Source organism: Miniopterus schreibersii, assembly GCF_964146895.1.
Source record: "Miniopterus schreibersii genome assembly, chromosome: 6".
Classification (NCBI taxonomy): domain Eukaryota; kingdom Metazoa; phylum Chordata; class Mammalia; order Chiroptera; family Miniopteridae; genus Miniopterus; species Miniopterus schreibersii.
Window position 1 is genome coordinate 64,470,875 of NC_138107.1, and position 16,714 is coordinate 64,487,588.

The 16,714-nt window shown below is 36.6% G+C and overlaps 1 protein-coding gene and 1 pseudogene across 3 annotated transcripts in view; one reads left to right on the forward strand and one right to left on the reverse strand.

The window, feature by feature from the left end:
• The window catches only part of CLVS2 (clavesin 2), a 54,381-nt gene that overhangs the window by 13,780 nt on the left and 23,887 nt on the right, over positions 1-16,714 (forward strand). The gene's annotated exons all lie outside the window — the stretch shown is intronic.
• Positions 5,549-5,716, reverse strand: LOC308558846 (small ribosomal subunit protein uS14 pseudogene; annotated as a pseudogene). Its single transcript has one exon. The product of its transcript is annotated as a small ribosomal subunit protein uS14 pseudogene (transcript).

A 16,714-nucleotide genomic window follows, 5' to 3' on the forward strand; every position in this document is an offset into this window, starting at 1 on the left:
ATTTATTTTTACTTTTTTTGATGTGAGAATATTTTTGATAACTCAGCTATCGTTTACATCATATCATAATTCTGCTATAATATGTTACTTTTACTTGGGCAAACATAAAAAATATTCTAGGGAGTTGAACCAAAAATAAGAAAGGCTAAAGATGGGCCTAGAGCCACAGAGGAAACTTACTTTAACGATGTGTATTATTAATGGGATGTAACTGTGTTGTGAAGAGGCCCCATCTCTCTTCCTCTTGGGGTTACTGCATAACCTTTCTGTCTGCACACACCAACTCCCTTTGCCTGAAGTGAAAGAGTATTTTGAGTGACTTGGCTAGAGATAGCACCTGATACCTTAGATAAAGACACGCAGACCATTGCTAGAAGATCCACCTGTGATCACAATACAAGGTCAATAGAGAGACAATGTGGAAGATTGAAAATAAATGGGCTTCAGAGGCAGACAGACCTGAGTTTGGATGACAACCCTGCTACATATCAAATACTTGGAAAGATTCCGGAACTTGTTTGGATCTCAGTCTATTCATTTATACTAAATTTAAAGTATATTAGAAATGATACATCTTGCACCCATCAGGTGATATCAACGATCAAAGTAATCAATGTGCATGAGCTAATTTTTTCAGGTGCCATATTTTTCTGGGTATGTGCTGGTTTTCTCACAATTCAGTGACTATTTAGACTCTGAAGACCTAAAGTTAATTGACATTGAGAATCTGAATGATCTCATATTTTGCTTTTAGTGCTCAGATTGTAGATACACAGATTGCATTTTTTTAAAAGTATTTCACTGTGTGGTTAAATAGCGTTTAGATATGTTCATGTTAGATGCCAAATAAAATAATTTTTCATGTTGGAAGCCAAGGAAAAATGAGATGGTTTCATATAGTGAAAACTGATCTTTGTTTCTTTTTAGAAAAGCTCCAGGCACAGTTGGAAAGGTGGTGAGTGTGGAGATATCCTTGACTTGGTGGTTGAGCAAGAGTTTGCTAAGTTGGCAAAGACAGGAAAAGCATTTTGGGCAGGGAAACTTTTGGGTAGTGTTTTTGAAGAAACATACAGCTACAAGAGGTTGAAAGTATACATGATAAATCTGTTTTTTATGGTTAGAGTGAGAATGAATTGAGGTGAATGACCAGAAATGAGCAGGGAAAGCAGGCTGAGTCTTGGCACCATGCGATAGAGGATGGCATGCTATATGGTTTGGCTTTTGTTCTCAGACATGGGGAGATTTTGGACAAAAAAGTAACCTGGCCACTCCTCTGCTTTAGGAAGATCTCTTGGGTAGAAAAATGAGCTGTACCAAAGGAGGGAGGAGTTGTTTCTAGAGAACCTCCAAACTATCCTGGGGGTAATTATATCGATTCCATTTTATAGGGCAGAAAATGAAACTTCAGGCAGTTTGACACCCAAAAGACATAAAGGCTTGAGTCCAAGTTGGCTGACTCCAAAGACAAATGCCTTTCCTGAATCTTATTGTTTCTATTGTTTCCAGGGCTGTGCCTAAGAAAAAGTGGGTAAGCTTAGTTTAGAGTAACTTCCCTATTCCATGCCAAATTCTCACATTAATACAGGGGAAACTTGTTTATTGGGATAAACAAACAATGCTAACTGGCTTTGCACTGTTTTTTTTGACACCAAGTGGCAGAATCACTTTTTTCCCCATGAGCTACTGCCAGCCTCCCAGTTCCCTGTCACTGGGGCCAAGAGAAAGGCACTTTTCTCATAGACAAAGAGAACTTACATCAATACAACCCCAAATCTGTAAGCCACTCATAATAGTTGTTTGAGGAAATTGTGTATACTTTCTCTGTGCAGAATATTAAAACATTTTTTAAAAATGAAAAGCATCAAACATTTTTACCAACAAAAATGTAGTTCTTTGATAGATAAGAGGCAACATCAGATATTTTTGTGGAATAAAGTATTCAGGCTTCATTGGAAAGAAAAGAGAAAGAGAAAATTGTCCTGCTACTTACAAGACGTTAATTGATTAGGGTAGTTATAGTAACAGAAAGCATCTTAGAAAATCAATACAAGATTAAGTGGGTGTGACTTGTAGACTAAGATATCTGCCTGGGAAGCCAATTAAAACATGAAATGTTTAGAAATATCTGGAAAAGCTTAGACTCTGAATTTACAGGTAAGCGATGAACTTTTAATATATTTTTTTTGTCGCAGTTGCTCTATTTTTATTTTCTTGTAAAATATTACCACTCTTAAAATCCTTTAATAATGAAAAACTCAACCTCTCTTAAGAATCCAGAGTTTCTTATTTGTGAATTAAAAAAAAAATTATCCAAGTCTTACGTGTATATATTTATTGGTTGTTCCCCCTTAGCTCTGCGCTGCCTTGTCTGTGCTTTTGCTTTCACAATTTCACAGGAATGTCCAAACTCTTTATGCTGAAAAGTATGTAATGTAGTCAAGTTGTGGGCCTGTTGGCAAGGGGCTCGGCTGTAACAGAGAAATGAATCGCTTTTTGAATTGCTACATTAAGACTCAGATGTAGGGCCATCACAGAGCGCCTAAATCGGTGCCAGATATTGTAAGAGCCCTTCATAAAACCAGGACTTGTGAGAGAATAAAGAGAACTTGCAGTTATTCATCTTTTTGTTGTTAATTCACAGTACTTAATGGGGCCCTTTCTTTTGACTCAAGGGTTCAGTGTTGCAAGCAGCCACCAATCTGCTAGATCTGAGAGCCCTGGTCATTCATGTGGAAGGCAGAGAGTGCTGCCGCTACAGATTCTGGCTCTGACTGTTTGGAAGCTCAGTCCTACCTAGGGGCTCTTGCCAAGAGCAGAGAACGTGGTAATGACTTGGCTCGTCACTCTCCAAGGCTAGCGGGTGAGGAGCTCCATTAGCTTCTCTAGCATTAGCTTATTCAGTCCTCCAAATGCTCCCCACAATCTCTGGCGGCTTTGAAATTGCACTGGGGTGTGTGTGTGTGTGTGTGTAGGATGGTTAAGGGAGAATATTAAAAAAGGAACTGTGTGAGATATTGAGTAAATTAGGGATTCATAATAAAACAAAGGGACTCTGTGCTTTGCAACAGTGTTCTTTGCAATGGTCGTTAACCTGCCAATACTTTTCAGACTTATAAAGCTCCGCATAATACATAGTAGAAACCTTTTGCATACAAACTACCTGGTAAACTTAGGCCAGCACCATGGCGCATCGATGGGAGGGGTTGAAACAGTGCCTCTCTTTTTGAAAATGAACGCACAGACTCATGAGCCATAGCCATTCAGGCCGCCTGGAGGTGGAGCGTTTATTTCCACATTTTGTATGCACAGGCAGAACCTTATTGAGAAACAGTGACAAGGGCAGTGTGTAAGAAAAGTGACATTTGTTCATCACATGCATAGTGGCCGGAGCTAAGTGTGCTTCCTTTCAGTCGCTACTTAACCTAAAACAAAATGAGTGAAAACTCTAATGTTGCTTTATTTCATAGTGTGAGAATGTGGTAGTTTGGCTGGGAGGTTTAGTGCCCAGAAACAGGATGTTGGGAGTCTTGTTAGAGGCTGAAATAGGCATGTAAAAGCTGTATATTAATATTCAGTTCACCAAGCAGGCTAAGGATTTTATATGACCTTTGATAACAGGCCATACATAGATATACACATATGTCACTATTTTTTATTGTATTAAAATTGCTGTTTATTTCCTTTGATTAGCAGCTAAATTTGTTTAAAATGTCTTGTTATAGGAAGCAGGTGTCAACCTTGAGAAAAATGAAGAGATGAGTGCTCTAGAGTTCTTTAACAAATACTGATTTAAAGACTATCGGTAATTAGCAAGAAAATTTGATACTGCTACACTTTCCACCACTGACAAAGAGACTAGTTATCATTTTGCTTCAAGTAACCAAATAATTGAAGTAACAAAATGGAAAGAAGCAAATAACAATCTTTTGGTTTGAATCATTGAGATAACAATAAATGGACAGAAAATTATTATCTATAATGAAAAACTGAACGAATAATATGAACTATTCTGCATTTCATTTTATTGGCTATGTTTAGACATGTCCTTAACTACAGAACAAGAAAAGATGAATAAATGCAAGTTCTCTCTTATTTTCTTCAGGAGCTATGTAAATGCGGAACATCATGGTCTTTGTATTTGTGGTCTTAATTCTCTGTGTATCATAAAGTTGTATGGCCACATGTACTTTTCATTAAACTTTTCATTTTTATTTTGAGATTATTGTGCATTCATATGCAGAAGTAGAATGCAGAGATCTGATATATGTTTTCCTCAGCAGTAACATTTTGCAAAAATATTGTACAATCTCACAACCAGAACATTAACATTGATATAACCATGACCGAAGTCCTGATTGCCTGCTCAGCCTTCTCTGGTACCACACTGGCTGGAGGTGGGGGCCTCATTACAGCCAGGGGAGGGTGGTACTCTCGGCTCACTTCTTGCTCTTTGCTGGTGTGGGTAGGAGTGAGGTCACACTTTTTTTTTTCTTGTGGCATTTAGCCAGAATATAGTAGTTATTGCTTAAAAGTTTTGTATGTTGCTAGTATGCACCTTTCCTGATCCTTTGCCCTCTGAGAGCAAGCTTTTGTAAAGGCTTCTTCTGTGTGTGTCTGTGCTTATTGGAGTTCCCAGTGTCCTGAATTCTAAATCTGGGATATATGAGGCAAAATCAAAGCCAGGCAATTTACTACCATGTTATTCTTTGGGTCCAAAGGTCCCTGGCTGGTTTGTCGTCTTCTCTTCATCTTTCATCATCTTCTTATGTTTGTTTTATATACACCAATGCCCAGGTTTTTAAGTTATACTTAACGAGAAGAATGGCTATTTCATCTTGCTGGAAGTGGAAATCAAAAGCACATGTATTTTTCATCTCCACAAATTTTATTAAATATATGACTTAATAATGTTACTCTGCCTCATTTAGTTTTCAATGCTGTCGTAAATTTATTTTAGTTTGTACTGTTTACTGTCACTTAAATTTGTGGAGGATGGTGAGGATACTGTGCTTGTTTAGTCTGCCCCGTTGATTTGGAAGCTCCTTAACACCTTACAGCCAACTGTTATCTAGTTTACGATCACAGGATGATGGAAATGAAGTCATGAGTCATCATTTTGCTTTTACATGAGGCTGTAGGAAAGAAATTATTGTGCTCCTATATGGTAATAGATTTTTTTGTTATTATTATTTTGTTCTTTAATCCAAATCCTCAGAGATATTTTTTCTGCAGTGAAATATGGCAAAAATTTATTTCCAACAATTAAAATTCTAAGGGATATACTCATAATTTTTTTTTTTTTTTTAAACAGAGTTTAGCATGAATACTTTTATATACCAGGGGGAAAATAAGCTACAAATTTTAAACATGAACCCACTCAGAAGATAACAGTAATTTTTTAAAAGGTGGTTTCTATAATCACATGACTATTCCATTTACATTAAAACACTCATAATTGCAGGTGTTTTTATTTTATTTTATTATTTTTTTTTAATGTACAAAGAGCTAGCATTGTTTCTGCCATCATGTCCCATTTAAGGGAGTTCACTTAGTCCAACTTAATGAAGCCTGTATCCTTTGTGTACTGACAGAAACACTAGCTGCACATATTGGGGCCCCCTTTCCAGATCAGACGGTGCTGGTTTCAGCAGACATGGAAAGGAGAACCCTGGCCGAATTTTCTTGGATGGCTCCAGTACAGCTTCTGGTGACCCATCCTTCTCTTATACAATAAGGAAAAAAAGGGGGAGGCATCATTCTTTGAAAATCAATATAGGAAGACTTAAGTTTATAAGTCTTAGAAAACCAGGTTTATTTGCAAATGGGTAGTGATTCAGTCAACTTTATTGCCTGGTTTCAAAAGAAGACCTCAAACAGATACGTCTGGTCAGCCCATTATCTCTCCTAAGGTAGTTAAGGAAAGCACATTTTACTCTACTTGGAACAATACTGGGTTATTACAGCTGGTAGACGAACTGCATTTAGTGGTGACTGAAGCCTGCTTTCTCAACGTGGGGTGGATGATGGTCGTTGTGGTGAGCTATTGCTACATGCTGAACTTAGAGACATAATTTAATCAGCGAAAGGAGAGTGAAAGCACTCTCCTGTAAATCATAAGAGGCTGTTTTCTAGTTTCATAAGTATTTAGATCTGGAAAAGACTTTAACTCAAAGAAGAGCTAATGTGACTTTAATGCTGCATCAAAGGAAGCTGAACTGGGCAGCACCATGGAGAGCACCCAGAAAGGCCATTGCTGTGGCTTGTCTTTTCTCCCTTGCAGTTCTGTTTTTTTCTAGCCATCACTGCCTCTAAAGTAAGCCCCTCTACTTCTTAGAATAGGTCAGTCCTCACAGAAGTCAAGGTTTCCTTCATATCTCTGAATCTCATAGCTTATGTCTTTAAGTCAAGGCTATCTTTTTCATGTGGCCCAAGGTTCTCCCTTTAGAACTTCTTTTCTCTATTATTAGCTCCTGTTTTGGAATTGTTTACTGGCAGCTCATGTATCAGCATTGGAATGAAAACTATTCTCTCCCTTTTCTTTCCTCTTGGAAGCTTCTCAAAATGTTACTTATAATCTAACTTTAAAAACACAAAACATTCTTAAGTTGGACATAGGGTGAGCGAAGTGACATTGATTTGTATCTTGAGGCCACATAAGGGAGCAAGAGATCATCTTCTTCTGCCCAAGCAAACTGCTGGGAAAGTAATGTTTTGATTATCTGTTTTCTTCATAAAGAGTTGTTTGGAGAACAGTGATAAAGGATATAGTTGAAAGCAAAATTATCTTTCCTCTTGACAACTGCTAGATTAGGTCAAATTTTAAAATCAAGCATTCCTGAACTTAAATCTTGTGTCTGCCACATCCAGATTTCAATTTTAGATAAACTACTTAACTGATACCACTCTTTGTTATCACATCTAAAAACTGGGATTAACACCTTCCCCCTGGTATTATATGAGGATTAAACAAGATAACATACGTGAAAGAGATTGTTAGATGCCTCCTCAGAGAAGGCACTTGGTTAAAGACAGTCCTGCCCATACACTTCTTTCCTGCCCTATGCTCACGGGTGGAAACTAAGTAAACTTAGAAAACAAGATTATCCCCTTAGACTGAAATATGATTATTACACAATGTAATCAATCAGCTTAACTTGGCAGATCATACAAAACTGACCAACTGAAGTTATGTGAGATGAAAGCCTTCTCTTACATTTTCTGTAAATTACAAGAAACTGTAGGCAATTTTCTCTTTGAAATTTATAGTCCCTGCCTTTGTTCTTCCAGGTTGTAATACAGTGGCGAAATATGATTATAACAAGTATTGGTGCTTTATAACATATGGAGCTCTTTGGTTTAGTCCTAGAATGTAAGACTCCTAGGATTTTCATTCTTTGGAATATCATAAATATTTTCTGTTGAAACCAGACTTGTAAAGACATGATTCATATATATATCTCTCTTCACTGTTCTCAACTAGATAATAAGTTCCTCGATGGCAAGAGCAATATTCACTTCAGCTAAGTAAGTCACCAGCTGGCTGGCAAGGAGGATCATAGCACTGGTTCTGGGTGGACTATAGGTATATTGCGGAACTGCAATTTTTAAAATTCTCACCTTTAGTGAAATAGGATGGGGTACTCTTAGGAGACCATACACTGGAGGGTGCAATGTCTTAGGTATGTGAGAGATTCAGGGAAAACAGTCATCAAAAGGATTATGGGAAAGAGAGGATGCATTCGAGAAAGTCAGTGAAAGGACTCCCTGAGCAATGAGGATGATAAGATTCAGAAATAATGGCCAGCTGATGGCATTTGAAGGTAACAAGTATGTTGAGTATAATTCTTATGAGTGGCAAGGTTGGAGTGACAGCCATAGGGCCTGACCTTCAGGGAGCTGTGGATGTGGTTATTAAACAGGGTGTTCCTAGGGAACGATGGACAGGGAAACAGTAAGTATTGCTTCAAATAGTCAACCCAGAGAAATGAAAAGGAATGAAGGCAGCTCGCCCAGTATTGGTAGACTGCCGTGCGTGGTTTCCTGACATGGTCCAGTTCTCAGCCTCAGAATCCATGAACTATAGGGGCACCTAGATCCCCATGAAGAAGGACCTGCAACACTAAGTTGTTTCTACGATAGGTGAACTTTCAACGCTTACAAGTAATGTTTGCAAAGGGTTTGTAATAATATGGATAACTGTTATCCATGTGATATAAAAAGTGTAAAATATGATCACATTTATGTTAATAACATGTTAAAAAACAGAAGAGAAACACATTGGAACATAAGTGGTGATTATATGAGAGCAGCTGGACTGTAGTGAAATTTTCTTTTTTCTGTTTTTTGCATTTTACACACTTTACCATTGAAAACACAGTATCCAGAATGTTTTAAATAAAAAACTTTATTTAAAACATTCATACTGTATTGCAGAAAATAAAGCAGTTATTTAACCAGTAAATATATGATGTGCCATGTTAAAAACATTAGCACCTATTTTAAAATAATATTAACATAGTTTGATGAGTAAATTAATAGAATCTGGCAGCTGTAGGTGCTCATCTTCAGAAAATTATGCAGTGCTAACACATGTATCTGTGATGAGTCATATTTGGGGACCACAGAGGAAACTTACAGCAAAACTCAGGAAAGCAGAGTCAGTGGAAATGTAAATATGCTTTGGAGTAAAAAAAATCATATAATCCAAAATATTATGTTAATATACGTGACATGTACTAAACAGTTTTTGGTAGGAAGAAGGAAGTTAAATTCAGTCAGGCAGCCATCAATAAGCCCTATTTAAAAAGCATTTTTATGCACATCTGAATAAAATTGCCATGGATGAATTAAGTAAAATACAAAAAAGTGGACACAAATTGTACCTTATAAAGACAGTCATGTTTTTAAACAATTTGTTAGTTCTGCCTATCAGTTATACCCTTATATTATTAAAATCAATTCAATAAATGGCAAAACACATTTTGCAGACAGAAATTCAGAAGTTCAGAGGAGGGTTTTATGGTGTATGGACTAAAATGATAGGAAGGTTTTATGGAAGAGTTGAAAGTTGTGCTAGATTTTCAAGGAGGACCTGGTATAAAAGAGACAGAGGGAGGGAAACAGCAGAACTAAGATATAAATGTGAAAATTAATAGGTTGTGAGGTGTTAATATAAGGTGGGCAAGAAAGATAAGCTGAAGAAAACTGACAGGTTGGAGTCAACTGGAAAGGATTTTCACTTTAAACTACATATTGTGCAGAATGGAGATAAATTTGTATTTTGAGTAAGAGAACAAATCATAAAAAATTAATGTGATGTTATTCACTTGTTCATGATCTTATCCTACAAATGTATGGTGAGTGGGATAATTTTAAAGAAAGAAGTTGGGAAAATGGGGAGTTAGGAGAGATTTTTATAGCAATCCAGGCCAGAGATGCTGAAAGTCCACATTAGTGGCAGGCTAAGTGATAATAAAAAAGACTTTCTCTATCCACATTTTTTTATTTACATTTTTGTTACCTTTCAGTTTTGTTATTTCAAAAGACAAATCAGTGCCCTTGCCTTCAACTGTCACCTTAGACATGGTGATCACAGTTGTCTTTCTAAAACATGATCTTGTCACCAACTCCTGTCTTTGCTCACATTGTTTGCTTTGCATAGGTAAGAAGTAAGGGCTCTGTCAAGTCGACCAGAGCTCATCAGGTTTACTTTAAAAAAAAACACAAAAAAGAAGTTTTGGCAAGGCAGTAATTTGGAACCTAAATCATAATGCCATTTAAAGATATTCTTGAAAAAATTAAATAAGCTGTTATGTATGGTAAAATCTCTTATGGAAAAGGTTTTCCTGAAAAGGTTTATGTATTTTCATTTGCTCAAGATCTAATGATAAATTGTATTTATATTAATGCACTGTGCATTTACAGAGACATACATTCTGTTTTAATGAAATTAATTTACTTCTAAAATCTGATCAAATGTTGCTAAATTACAAATGGTTATTTGTATACTGTAAGTATTTAAGGGTTAAAGATTCATGATTTTTTTTCCCCCCTGTAGATTTTCTGGATGAATAAGTCCAAGTGAATGGAAAATTGTATTAAAATATCAGAGAGCCTCTTAATATGATCTTTCTAATCTAATAGGGAAGCTATTTTTTTTGGCATTTATGTGATTCTATATTGGGCTGTTGGCCCCAAACAGATCTAAATCAGTTCCAGCAGGCACACAACACAAGAGCACATGTTATGCCACATGCTGTAATGCAAAGCTTAGCGTAGATATGTCTGGACTCAGAGTCTTAGTTAGCATTTGAAGGAAACTTAGAAGTCACAAAAGGCATCTTCTGTAAGACTCTCTCTATGGTAGTCTTTAGAGTGATCATGAAGCTTCTCTTTATCCTCACTCAGAGCCTGCTAGCGCAGCGCCTCACAGGTCTCCCAATCAGTCTCTAAGAGTTTGACCACAAGCTCTTGCTTAAATTCAACTAAAATCTCACTTTGAATCTTGCACACATTGGTCCTTATACCAACTCTTGAACACAGGATTAATGCCCTTCCACCTAATACACTGTTTTTTACATAACAGTATTTCAGAAACATAGGATATCTCTTCCTTTGAACAACCGAAGCTCTCTGATATTTTTCATTTTATAATTTTGTTTTTTTACCCCAGATACCGATGGACTGTCCCTCCATCCCTTTCTCTATCTAAGTAGTGTATCATTTTGGATACACTACTCACATGTGTTTTATTGTGTGGCAAATATATCCTACTATTAGAGAAGAATATTATTAAATAGCCAAAGGTGATGTTAATTTAAAATCGCAGGTGCTCTGTAAAAGTGTAAATAACATACCAAAGGGGAAGAAAGGAGAGGGCAATTATTTTTCACCTAAGGAAAGGATTAAGAAAAAATATTCATAAAAGACCCCAGAAGGGTTTTGAAAGAAGGAAAATGTATTGTTAAAAGCATTACAGGTTGAGGAACAGTTGGGGGGAAAACAGAGATGAACATGAACATGATGCATTTGGGTATTGGCAAGTAGGTTGACTTAGTTATACTTAACATTCATGAAGAAATAAAGTAGGAAATAAGGTTGCAAAACTTAGTTGGTACCTAATAGTAGAAGGCCATGAATGGCGCTCTGAAGTTGGACTTTTTCTGTAGGTGATCAGTCAAGTTTTCGACTTAAGAGGATAAGTGTATTTTATAGATGAATCTAGTGGTCCTGTGACACAGAATGGGTTAAACGGAGGCAAACATGGCAGCACTTGTGACATGCTATTGGTTTACCTTAAGCATGTCCCCAACCATAATTCTTTTTTATTTAAATTGAATTTATTGAGGTGACATTAGTTAATAAAATTATGCATGTTTCAGGTATACAATTCAACAATACATCATCTGTGTCTTGCACTGTGTGTTTACCTCAAGTCAAGTCTTCATCCATCACCATTTCCCCCCCTTTCCTCTTCTGCCTCCCACCCCTTCCCTCTGCCCGATGATGGAATTCATAGGTAGCAAGGAGGCAGGTATTGAAACACAGATTGATGAGGCAGTTTTTGTCCAAAGCACTGTGAGAATGGTTCTCATGAATCATTCTACATGGCGGATGTTGTTAGGCTTGAAGATGCATTGCTCTTAGTGAAGTGCTCATGACCTCTGCACACTGGACCTTCAGCAAGCCGTTGCGGGGCAGAGCTGAAGCTGTCGGAGCCCTGCAAATGCAGCTGCCACAGAAGGCAGGCAGTTTATCACCATCACAGTGCTGTCATAGCATCCCTAGGTCTCCTTTTGTATCATTTCCTCCTTATTTCTTTGACATAGGCTTTTAAATAGGCTGTTAATAAAAGTGTGTAAATTGAGTCCTTTCCTAATTCAGTTCTATCTGTGCCCGATCTTTGATCTTATCTCTGAGTCTATGGAGCTGTAATGAGAGACAGGTAAGAGACTGGAATCTTGAACTCACTGGGTGGAGTCTCAGGTATCCCAGAACCATATCCCATCTTCTGTTTTAACGTTCTCAATGCTCTAGCACTGAGAAGCAGGAATGAGTCATTGTGAAGTCAAGGCTTTTGCCACCTAAAACTATATGTTGTTCAGACTCATTTTTGAATGCTTGGGGAGGTGCTCACTCCCTGCTGGCTGAGCAAAAAGGTCAGCCCTACCTTCAGTAGCATTTCCTCCAGCTCTGCTTCCCTTTGTCTCCTCTCATAGCTCCAAGCTGGACTTTGCTGTCCAGTTAATAATGTTGGAGTGGAGTCCTGCTGTGAGATCCAAATAGCAGTACATGATTTCTTTAATATCTCAGGTTAAAACTTGCTCCCCTAAGATACCTGGAGTAAATCCTAGGGATTTAAGTCTTATTTTATTTGCTATGCATTTGGATGGGGTTGAAATAATTTTGTAAGGAGCATCTTAATCCTTCCAGGAAGGTTATTGTTTGGTTCACAGAGCCCATACTCACCTTGACTAACAACAGCTTGAATTGAGCTTTAATATTTTAAATCTTTACCTTTTCTGTGCTTCAGTTTTCTTAGTTATGAAATTAAAATCATGCAATAACAGGCTTGTCCAAGTAGTTTTGGTCATTCTGTAAATTATAAAGCACCAAAGATTTATTTATTATGTATTGTTTTTTGATCTATATCAGAATGTTTAAATTTTTTTTCTTAGTTGTATTTTTCTTACTAATTTTTCTCAATTTTTAGACATGTATCTTTGACTCATGATTGTGTTTTATTTTTTATGTTGACATATTAATCATTTCTTTTGTTTTGTTGTAAAGGAAACATTTCTAAGCTAATGTTATTTGGGTCACAAAATTGAAAGGTTTAAAAAGACAGTTAATTTTTCAGCTTTTACTGGGGAAAGAATTGTTTCCTTAAAAATCAACTTTTATTTATCTTTCAAAGAGCAACACAGGGTTATATCTGGAATATATTTTAGATTTATAGTCTTAAAAATATATTTTGTTTCTTTTTGTGTCTAATCTATTTAGGGACAATGACATTAGAGAGATAAATATTAGAATGTCGACCTGATAGACAGATGAACACATAGATCAATGGAACAGAACAGAAAACCCAGAAATAGACTTACACAAATATGCCCAAATGGTTTTTGACAAAAGTGCAAAAGCAAGTCAATGGAGAAAGTATAGTTTTTCAACAAATAGGCAAAAATAAAAAAATTAAAAAAATGAACCTTTACTTAAAGCTTAAACCTTATGCAAAAATTAATTTAATGTGGATTGTAAAATTAAATTTACAACAGAAAACTATGAAATTTTTAGGAAAAAATGGAAGAAAATCTTTAGGATCTAAAGCCAGGCTAAGATTTCTTAGACTTGATGCCAAAAAAGCAATGTATCAAAGAAAAACTATATAAGACATAAATGGAACCAACTCATCAAAATTAAAAAAGAAAAACAAAAAACTTTTGCTCTGTGAAACACTCCCTTTAAAGAATGAAAAGACAAGCTACAAAGTGGGTGAAAATATTTGGAAACCATGTATCTGAGAAAGAACTTTTATTTAAGAAATAGAAAAAAAACTCTTAAAAACTCAACAGTAAAAAGAAATTCAGTAATAAAATGAGCAAAACACATGAACAAATATTTCACTGAGAAGGATATTCAGATGGCACATAAGCACATGAAAAGATCTTCAACATCTTTGCCATTAGGGAAATGCAAATAAAGCCACAATGAGATAGCACTATATACCTATCAGGATGGCTAAAACAAAAAAAAAATTAAAAAAAGAGTGAAAATACGAAAGGATGCAAAGAGGAGGAGAGACTGGACCTCTCTTGCCGAAGGAAATGTAAAATGGTGTGGTCACCCTGGCAGTTTTCTATAAACCTAAACATGCAGCCATGTAATGCAGCTATTGCGCTCTGGAGCTTTTATCCCAGAGAAATGAAAACTTATGTTCACACAAAAACTTATATGTGAATATTCTTAGCATAATAACCCAAACCAGAAACAATCCAGATGTCTGAGAACAGGCGAATGGTTAAAGTGTGGTGCATTCATACCATGACATATTTCTTAGCAATTACAAGGGGGAAAACCAAACAAACAACTATGGATATGTGCAATAATTTTGATGTATATCAAGAACATCATTCTAAATGAGGAAAGCTGATCTCAAAAGGTTATATACTATATGAGTCTACTTATGTTAAAATCTCAAAATAACACACAGATTAATGGTTACCAGAGGTTAGGAGTTGGGGTCAGATGGGTTGGGCGTGACTATGAAGGGACAGTGTGAGAGAGCCCCGTGGTGATAGAACATTTCTGTATCTTGAATCTGGTGATGGTTACACAAAGCTACAAAAATGATAAAATTGCATAAAAGTACATACATACACACTCATTAATGAGTACTTATAAAACTGCTGTCATCTGAATAGGCTCTGTGGATTGTACCCAAATCAATTCCCTGGTTTTAATGGTTTATTCTAGTAAAGTATCCCATTTGGGGAGGCTGGGGAAGGATGCATGGGATCTCTCTGTTCAGTTTTACAGCTTTCTGTGTCTATAATTATTTAAAAATTTAAAGTCAATGAGTCAATATATAGGTACAGGTACCTTCTGACTGGTGAAAAAAGTGAAAATGTCACAGAATCCAGATCCCACCACCAGCACTGTGCCCATATATAGTAGAAACAATTAGTACTTGTTGAATGAGAAAAAAATACTTTTATTTCTTTTGAATACTACTAGAAAATGATATTCAGAAAAGCATTTTTTATTTTGCACCATTAAAAGAAGCAGAATTTCTTTGCTGGTTTAGTTTTGATCATATCTGTATGCCAGAAACCGTATCAAAGAGATAAAAGCAAAACTCTTCAAAGTAAAATCTGCCTCTTTGCTAATATTTACATGTAAAAGAGTTTTTTCATGACTTTACCTAAATGTGGGAATTAGATTTTAGAGTTAATACATAAACCTTCAAGTGGAGCTTTCTCTCAGTTACACACACACACACAGTTTCCCAAAATAATGTATACATATTTTGAATAATTATTAATTCCAATGGGTTAAATCTGAAAAGAAACATCAATTGAGCTATCAGAAAAAAAGTGTGTATGCATTTTGGGAGAAATTTTATATATATATACATATATATATACACACACACACACACACACACATACATACATATACACACATATAAACATGAACACAGATAAGACCCATATTGAAGGAAAGGGAAGTGGATGGTAGAAATAAAGGTCTATCATGAAGACCTGATCCAATGTCAAACTACATGGGGGGTGGGAAGAGTGTTGAAAATAAAGATGCTAGAGAAAAGGTGGAGCTCTCTGTGTTTTATCTCCAAAATCTCTTGAATCTACCTAAACTGTAACTCACAATTGAGCCACAGTCTAAAGAATAGAAAGTGTTTAAAAATTATATAGATATAAATATTTCATAAACTTGAATGTTGAAAATGACATGCATTGCCCCGGTCAGATTCCCATGTTATGTAAAACAGATATCTACCAGTTTTGTCACTAGTTTAGAATTGCATCCACTCAAGTTTCAAGGGCAGGCGAAGGGTGAGGAATGGAATATCCAATTGCAAGGAAGAGGTTGAAGCTAGGGAGCTCTCTTAACCACATAACCACACATCCACACATATAGCAGTGGTTGAAAACAGTATTTCTTCATTCAGAAAATCCGTACTTTCTTAAGGATTTTGTGCAACTTTACGTAACTGGGCTGGAAAGTTTTTATTCACTGATTGATATGTCATGAGTGAGATTATTGAAAGGAAGACTGCCGATGTGCGTGGCTGCTCTGATTTGAATGCTTGGGTAAATAGAGATACTTGCATATCTTGCTCATGCAAATTGTCAGACTAAAGACCAATATGAACTCTCCAATTCCATTGCAAGATTCAGAGTGACTAGAGGCCTTGAATGCGTGAGGATACCATGGAGAGGTGGTAAGTGCCATCATTGACATCTCCGCCTCAGGGAAGTGCAGCATGGCTCAACAATTTGTTGACTATTCCTTTCTAAGTAGCCTTATTTGTAGGAGGACTTTGCAGCCATGTGAAGGGAAACTTCTAGGGAATAGCTTTAGGTGATTAATTCTTGCCAATAAAGGGACAGGGGGTAAAACAAAAAGAAGAAGAACCCTACACAGGCAACATGAATTACCCAGTGGTTGAATTAGACTCTTCTCAAATTTTCCCAAATTAATAAGTATCTATACGATTTTATAATAAACATAAGAAAAGCACAGTCAAATCTTTGAAGCACTGAATTAGAAGTTTTGTTTTGTATTTAGAGGTACATTCATTCAGTGTTTTAGATTTTGGAGAGGGGTGATGATCCCAACCTGAACCCTTGCTTCCTTCCTGTTGTCAACTAACAGGCAAGAGAAAGTAAATATTCCCCGATTAGCTGAACCAAGGCACCCTCCTTACTCCAGCCCTTCAGGAGACATGCAGGGTCCGAGTGGGAACCCCTTGTTAGCAGTGTCACGTGGAGGGGCTGCCTGTGCCCCGAGCCTCAGTCGTGTTTTTTTCATGCGTGCTGCTTTGACGGATGCATGCCTGAACATCTTTAGATCTTCTCAAGCTATCTTTATAATCCACTGCCTCACAATCCATATGGACAGCACACAGTCTTGGAAGGAGTTGGTTGAACTAAAAGTGTTCTGGCAAATGACTGGAAAACATCACTCTGGC